We start from the raw sequence: 7,828 nt of genomic DNA on the forward strand, positions 1-7,828 counted from the left end.
GGAGAGGACCCGCAACGTCACCGCGCCGGGAGGCGAGAGGCGCCGCCTCCCGGATGTGGCGGCGCCGCTGCCTGAGGCAGGGTCCCCGGGCTGGGGGAAGCCGCTGGTGCAGGCGGGCCCCGGGTGGAGTGGGTGCGCCTCAGGGCCGGGCTGCGTGTGAGGAGGAGGTGGCAGCCGGGTGGGACTGCTGCAGGGAAGAGGGGGAGCGGAGCGGGTCCGTGCAGAACGTGCGGCAGCTCCGCGTCGGGAGGATGGGCCCCCCTGGGAAAGCAGGGCGGCTCGGGGCGGAGCAGAGAGCCCCAGGTGCTGGGGCCCGGCGGGCTGAGGCAGCGGGCAGAGGTAGGGTGAACGGCAGCGGGGAGAGTAGCGGGGAGAGCGCGGTGGAGCGCAGTCCGGGCGCGCTGCTGGAATCGGCTCTGCGGAGAGACCCGAGCTGCAGCTGCGTGCAGATGCGCTAAAAGACAGCCATGATTCTGGTCCGTAGCCCTTAGCTTCAGTGTGCTCTAAAAGACAGCAATGATTCCAGTCTATAGCCGTTAGCTTCTGTGTAACTAGAGCTCTGAAAACAAGCTGTTCTCTGTCGTGGCAGAAAGACTTAGTGGTAGATTTAGATACTTCAAGTGGAAAACGAAGGAAGTATTTGCATAATACATGGAATATATGTATTAATGCATAATGAATCAACATCTTCACCCAGCAGCCTGGCTGTTCCAGCTAATAAGGCATGGTGAATAGCTTGTGGAATCAGGTGTACCTGATTAAAGATTAGCCCTAGTAGGTAGGCTTCAAATCACAGAATGGTTTGGGTTGGAAAGGACCTTAAAGCTCATCTGGTTCCAGCCATCTGCCATGGGCAGGGACACCTTCCACTAGATCAGGTTGTTTCAAGCCCTTTCCAGCCTGGCTTTGAGCACTGCCCAGGATGGGATAGCCACAGCTTCTCTGGGCAACCTGTGCCAGTGCCTCATGGGAAGTTCAATTTTGCGTAAGAAATTACCTCAGTATTTACTGTAATTGACAAAATGCCTGTTAATAAAAACTACATCAAAAAGCCTAGTAATGCTGGATATTTTGGGGTTCTCTTTGGTATTTTGTGACTTTTTTTTTTTTTTGATAATTCAAGTGTTTGGGCTTCTTACAGGAAATGCAGGTGTTAATTAGTAGCCAGGATTATATATCAGACAATGATCCTGTGCTTGCTGCTAGAGAATCAAATGTTCTTTCCAGTGAAGATCTAAAGTGCCATTCTCCTGATGGGTCTCATATAAGCTATTTTGGCAGCAGCTGCTAAATTACAAGTCAAGTGTGTTGTAGATTGCGAAGTCCAGTAACCTCAGAGCCAGATCTGTAGTGTGGGTTTAAACTGGAAAGAACCCTAAACGCACACCTTGCATGCTGTTTGGCTGAGGGGTGCATGTTTCTTCATATTTGTTTTGCCAGGAAATACTTGAGGATTTCTCTTTTTTCTTTTTTTTTTTTTTTTTTTGGGGGGGGGGGAGGGTGGGTTCATTTTAACAGGTGCTGTCAATGAAACAATCCTGCAAATTATATATCAATATAGAGCTGTGAGAATAAATGTCTGGAATCCTCCAAATGGCTTTACCTCAGTGCAGACTGGCAATCACGCTTCTGCATCATGTTTTTGTTCTGGAGAGATAGCAAGTAGGTGGAAGACCAACAGATTCTGTTAGGCCTTTGTCATCTGCAGCACCTGTGAGAGAATGCCAAGTGTTCTGTGATCCCAAAACAAGGTTCCAAATGGGAGACATAGAGCAAATGGAGGGAATGTGTTTGAAATTTGTATCTTCTGCTGTATCCTATTTAAGTCAAGGTAGGATACTGTTGATAATAAAAGAAATGTCATCTAGTCCTCAGGGTTTTCTGCTTTGTGTGCCTGTAGTTATTGTGAATCTCTCTGAACGGAGCTTAGCCTTTTATTGTGCCTTTTCTTTCTGGAGCTGTTTTTCTGGCAGCTTAGCAATTATGTTGGTCATATCTACCCATCTGCCTGGGGAACTAGTGTGGACCTTCTGGCAGTGTCATTACTGTGCTTTGCTTGTTGCCTTATGAAAGGTGTACTCTCATTTCTGGGAGAAAAACAATGCTTGTTTTAATTTTCCACACTTTTTTATCATTCAGTTTATTCTCCATTCAGTGATCTTCATTTGTGATCTGAATTATTTTTATGGGTGAAAGAAACCCCTACTGCACCCTTTGGGGGGGGAGGAGTGGTGGCAGAAGAAAGTACTTGTATATTTCATGTATATTTACATATATGTATATACAGGGTGATTTCTTACTCGCTTTAAAATGCAGAAATACACAATAATCATCATTAAACCGAATTAATCCTTTTGCTGCTGCAAATGACTGACAGATTTCATTGTATCTCTGATCTCTAGCCTTTGTTTTACTTTCCTGTTTTCTGTATAGGGTGCTTTTGAGGCAGTTGAGTGAACCATAAAGCTTAGCTGTAGAATCCTTATCTAAGCTTTCTTTGGTTTCCAGAGGGTTGGAAGTCATTCAGTGCATTAAGAGACCTTAAGGGAAAACCAGTCTTGTGGTTAGGCAGGGAAGTATTCCCTGACAGAGCTCAGAGTGTGTTAAAGCAATCTTTTCATGGGCAGTCTTACAGAAGATATTCAGTTTCCTGAGAGCCTGATTATTAAAAGTCCCAAACACTTGAGACCTGCTGGAGTGAATAGATGTGGCTGAGCTGCGGGGATGGAGTGTCCAGGGAGTGGTGGCTGTCTCCGCTCAGGCTGGACTAAATTAGATCAGATATGACATTTCACTTAAAAGATGGTGATTAATTGAAGTGCACTCAGGATCAGCTTCTTTACTTGCCCTTGCTCTAAATGTAATACACAGATTTAAACATCCAGCCTGAGAACTCTGGTCTTGGTAAAAACCTTCCTTCTTTTTTTTTTATACTATAGTGATATTTAGCTGTCTGACAGAGCAGCTTCTCTAGCATTTCTTCATCAGCATTGTTCTCCATCTGTCAGGCTCAGAATGTCTTTGGATAAATTCTGAAGAACCTTCCAAAACTGAGAATTAAATCTTCTATATGAGTAGGCTGTGTGCTTGAGGGGACTCTCTCATACCAGTTTGAGTTTTTTAAATGCTCTTCAACACAGTGAATTTGTTTGTATGGATGTGTATAACACTACTGTTCCCTTGAAGGAAGATCAGAAAGAAACCCAACAGCTTCAGGAGTGCGCTACAGCTTTGTATAGCATGTGACAGGGTGGTTACCTTTGGCAAGGATCATAGTCAGCTTGGCTAAAATGGGGCTTCTGGAAGGGCTTGCTCAGTACTGGGAGCATGAACCAGAGTGAAGAAGCTGTTCCAGATTTTGTCACCAGAACGATCCAGTTGGCTTTTTTAAGTTCCAGTGTTTGCAAAATGTCTAACAAGTTTGGTTTGACTTTTTTTTCTTGTTAGTTCAATCTAGCACAGTTTGGAATTATCCAAGTTTCAAATACATGTCTGATTTGTCTGAAAAGTTCCACTGATACTCCATCAGGATGAAGGTGGTGTGGAAACAAATGGTAACTGTGTTAGCTGCTCACAGCAGCAGGTGCTTTATCAACTGAAAAAGCTGAGATGTCTTTTGTGAATCTGTATGTCTGCCAGCTTGAGCAGTAAACAAATACAGATTTTTCTGTACAAACACTTCTGAGTGAAAGAACTACTTGTCACTGGTGGAGCACCACCACACTAGTCTTCAGGTGACAGTGGGCTGCTGCCATCAGGTTTCATTTCTTTGTTATTCTTATTTTTATAGTTTATTCTTTTGCCTCTTCTGAATGGTGTAACATTCTGTTCTCAGCCGGCAGCTCAAAGGGAGTGGAAAAGATGGCTGTGGTTTAGGGATATCAGAAGAATAATTAAATTGATGAAGAAATGAGATGTCACTCTTCAAGCATATGACATCATGAAAACTGACTAAAGTGTTTTGAGTCTGGATATACCTTTTGATACCATGTAGTGATTTCTACCTGTGGTAACTGTGGTTCCTGAATTGCCTGTTGTAAGGAGTTTTTCAGAAGCCCGTAGGAATAAAACTTTTGAACCAGTGTTGTCTTTCTTATTCTGATATGTGACTGAAGGATGATTTTCCTGGCAGAGGTCATAATGCATATTGCTTATCAAAATAAGCTGGGTGATTTTCAGAAATAGCTTATGCATAATAGAGACTGTTCTGTGATTTCCAATGCAGCTTTGTGATTTTTCCTTAGCCAGGAACTTGTGAGGTTTGAGAGATCTGGATTTCATTTGTTTGGAACAGCACTGGATTTATGAGCAGGTGCTAACATTTTTTAAAAAACTGATGCAGCAAATCAGTGTGAGAAATTTGCTTCTCAAAACCATATTCATATCCAGTGGAAAAATTATAGTTCCTTCTGTGTTGAGGGAGTGGGGTCAGGATAGGCGGAGGCAGCAATGTGGAGCAGCTGATGTGGGTAAAACCAGTTGTGCTTGCCCTGGGGTAACTTGAGTGTGCACAAGTGTATGCAGTGTAGTAAGCCTCTGTAAAGCTGTGTGGGCAGGAAAGTCTTTGGCTGAAGGTTCCTCTAAGGAACATGAAGCTTTTCTTACCTGGAAGTTTTCAGATTCCCCTCTGTCCCCTCCTCATCATGAAAAATCAGCTATAACATTCATATTTGCTCGAAGTCCTCACTCTGGTTTAGTCCTAAATGAAACTTGATGTATATTCCTCTGTGTTCTGGTCTTCAGCTCTCTACCACTTTTCCACAAGTAAAAAATATTCCATTATTAAAATTCGAGGTTTCTTAATGTTTTCCCAATTGTTTGCTCTTCTAATGGGCTTTATGGATAGTGAGAATGAAGACCTTGGGCCACTGTAGGAGAGGATCTGGTTCGAGACCATCTTAAAAACCTAAATGTACACAGTCCATGGGACCTGATGCAGTCGGGTCCTGAAGGAGCTGGCGAATGAAGTTGCTAAGCCACTGGCCATCATATTTGAAAAATCATGGCAGTCAGGTGAAGTTCCCGACGACTGGAAAAAGGGAAATATAACCCCTATTTTCAAGAAGGGGAAAATGGATGACCCAGGGAACTACAGACAGTCAGTCTCACCTCTGTGCCTGGCAAAATCCTGGAGCACATTCTCCTGGAAGGCATGCTAAGGCACATGAAAAACAACAAGGTGCTTGGTGACAGCCAGCATGGCTTCACTAAGGGGAAATCCTGCCTGACCAATTTGGTGGCCTTCTATGATGGGGCTACGGATCTGATGGACAGGGGTAGAGCAGTTGATGTCATCTACCTGGACTTGTGCAAAGCTTTCGCTACTGTCCCACACCACATCCTTCTCTCTAAATTGGAGAGACATCAATTTGATGGATGGACCACTCGGTGGATAAAGAACTGGCTGGATGGCCACACACAAAGAGTTGTGGTCAATGGCTCAATGTCCGGCTGGAGACCAGTAACAAGTGGTGTCCCTCAGGGATCTGTGTTGGGACCAGAGTTGTTTAACATCTATGTCGCTGACATGGACAGTGGGATTGAGTGCACCCTCAGCAAGTTTGCCGATGACACCAAGCTGTGTAGTCTGGTTGATATGCTGGAGGGAAGGGATGCCATCCAGAGGGACCTTGACACGCTTGTGAGGTGGGCTGATGCCAACTTTATGAAGTTTAACCAAGCCAAGTGCAAGGTCCTACACCTGGGTCGGAGCAATCCCAGACACAGCTACAGGTTGGGCAAAGAAGAGATTCAGAGCGGCCCTGCAGAGAAGGACTTGGAGGTGCTGGTCGATGAGAAAAATAACATGAACCGGCTTCAGTGTGTGATCGCAGCCCAGAAAGCCAACCGTATCCTGGGCTGCATCAAAAGGAGCGTGACCAGCAGGTCGAAGGAGATGATCCTGCCCCTCTACTCTGCTCTTGTGAGACCTCACCTGGAGTATTGTGTGCAGTTCTGGTGTCCTCAACATAAAAAGGACATGGAACTGCTGGAACAAGTCCAGAGGAGGGCCACGAGGATGATCAGGGGACTGGAGCACCTCCCGTATGAAGATAGGCTGAGGAAGTTGGGGCTGTTCAGCCTGGAGAAGAGAAGGCTGCGTGGGGACCTCATAGCAGCCTTCCAGTACCTGAAGGGGGCCTATAGGGATGCTGGGGAGGGACTCCTCATCAGGGACTGTAGTGACAGGACAAGGGGTAATGGGTTAAAACTTAAACAGGGGAAGTTTAGATTGGGTATAAGGAGGAAATTCTTTCCTGTAAGGGTGGTGAGGCACTGGAATGGGTTGCCCAGGGAGGTTGTGAGTGCTCCATCCCTGGCAGTGTTCAAGGCCAGGTTGGATGAAGCCTTGGGTGGCATGCTTTAGTGTGAGGTGTCTGAGGGCTGGAAAGCACCTTAAGACCATAACTATTCTATGATTCTATGAAATGTGATCCACATAAAATAAGTGGTTCTACTCAGTGCTGTGCTGGCTCCTGGAAACAGGTTCTAAATGAAGGAATCAAAAACTGTGGTCTCACACTGATGTCACATCCAGAGCTGTACAACAGCCCATCAGAGCTCCTCCTCAGTGTAGTTACTATTTCACTTAAACACAGTGTATATGGCTATGTGGAATTGTTCAGAACTCTAACATGGTGAGAAGAGGAGCTGATGTGAAGAAAATCTTTTGAAAAATTTTCTTTGGCCACGTATTTATTTGGAAAATGTCATAGTTTTACTTTGAAATTAAACTGGATTGTTGTTGTTTGCAGGTGGATCTGGGATAGACAAGTGCTATAAGAATCAGTGTCTTTGCGTTGTGATCAGCAAGATACTATGGGTTTGATGTGGTGAAGTTTCCCATGAGACCCTGAACGCTTCTGCTGGTGCTTTCCACACTGCTTCCTCAGGCTCCCACTGCCACTGGAATCAGGTTCTTCATGAAGCAGAATCTTTTGACAAGTAGAGACCACACTGAAGCCAACCTTGTTCTATTTGTTACTGGTGTGTTGTCCTGCTGCAGCACGTCACTGTGTGTCTATTGTAGCCTTTTTTCTGTTTCATGTAAAATATTAAGAAAGATTACTGTGAACACTATTTTAATGGAGCAGTTGTAGTCATGTAAGAGCAGTGTATTGCCTTATGGTAAGTAAAACTTGATGTGAGATTTTGACAACTGTAAATCACTAGGCAGACACCATAAGAGGGCTTTGCAGGCAGTACTGTTCAGCAGTGAATATATGGAATTTATTATTTGGTGTATAAATCTTGCTCTTATTTTATTAACAGTGAATTCATTTGCATTCATCTTGTTCATGGTTAGTCATTTTGGTTTGAATGTAAATGTGTGAACTAATTTGTTTTGCTGTGAAAGGTTTGCTGTATATTAAAGTTTTATTCATGTCTGAAGAGATATTCAGGCAAATAATGGACTGAAAGCTTGAATCACATGGACTGTATTCACCAAGTGCTAACATGTTGTTCTTTGGAGTATTCTGCAGTAGGTGCATGTCATGAAATAATAAGAAAAGTAGGAAGTGGGTCTGGTTCTGTATTGCCTTATCATAAGACTTCCCAGATGGAATGCTCGCGATGTTTATGATCTTTTCACCATACCATCAGACCACTTGGATTTACATTTAAAAATAAAATTACTTTCAGAAACATGCTTCTGTTCCGAGCCCTTCAGGAAAGATGGATGGAGCTGTTGGACTAGTGATTGAAGTGGTGCTTGGCTCTTTTTGTCAAAATCAGCAACCAGATTTAAAGCTGTTGGACCAGTTCTGGAGCTGCTGGAAAGGATGTCAGCATCAGCAGAGAAGGTGATATTAATTAGTGCCCATCG

This window comes from Lathamus discolor, chromosome 6 (assembly GCF_037157495.1).
Source record: "Lathamus discolor isolate bLatDis1 chromosome 6, bLatDis1.hap1, whole genome shotgun sequence".
NCBI lineage: Eukaryota > Metazoa > Chordata > Aves > Psittaciformes > Psittacidae > Lathamus > Lathamus discolor.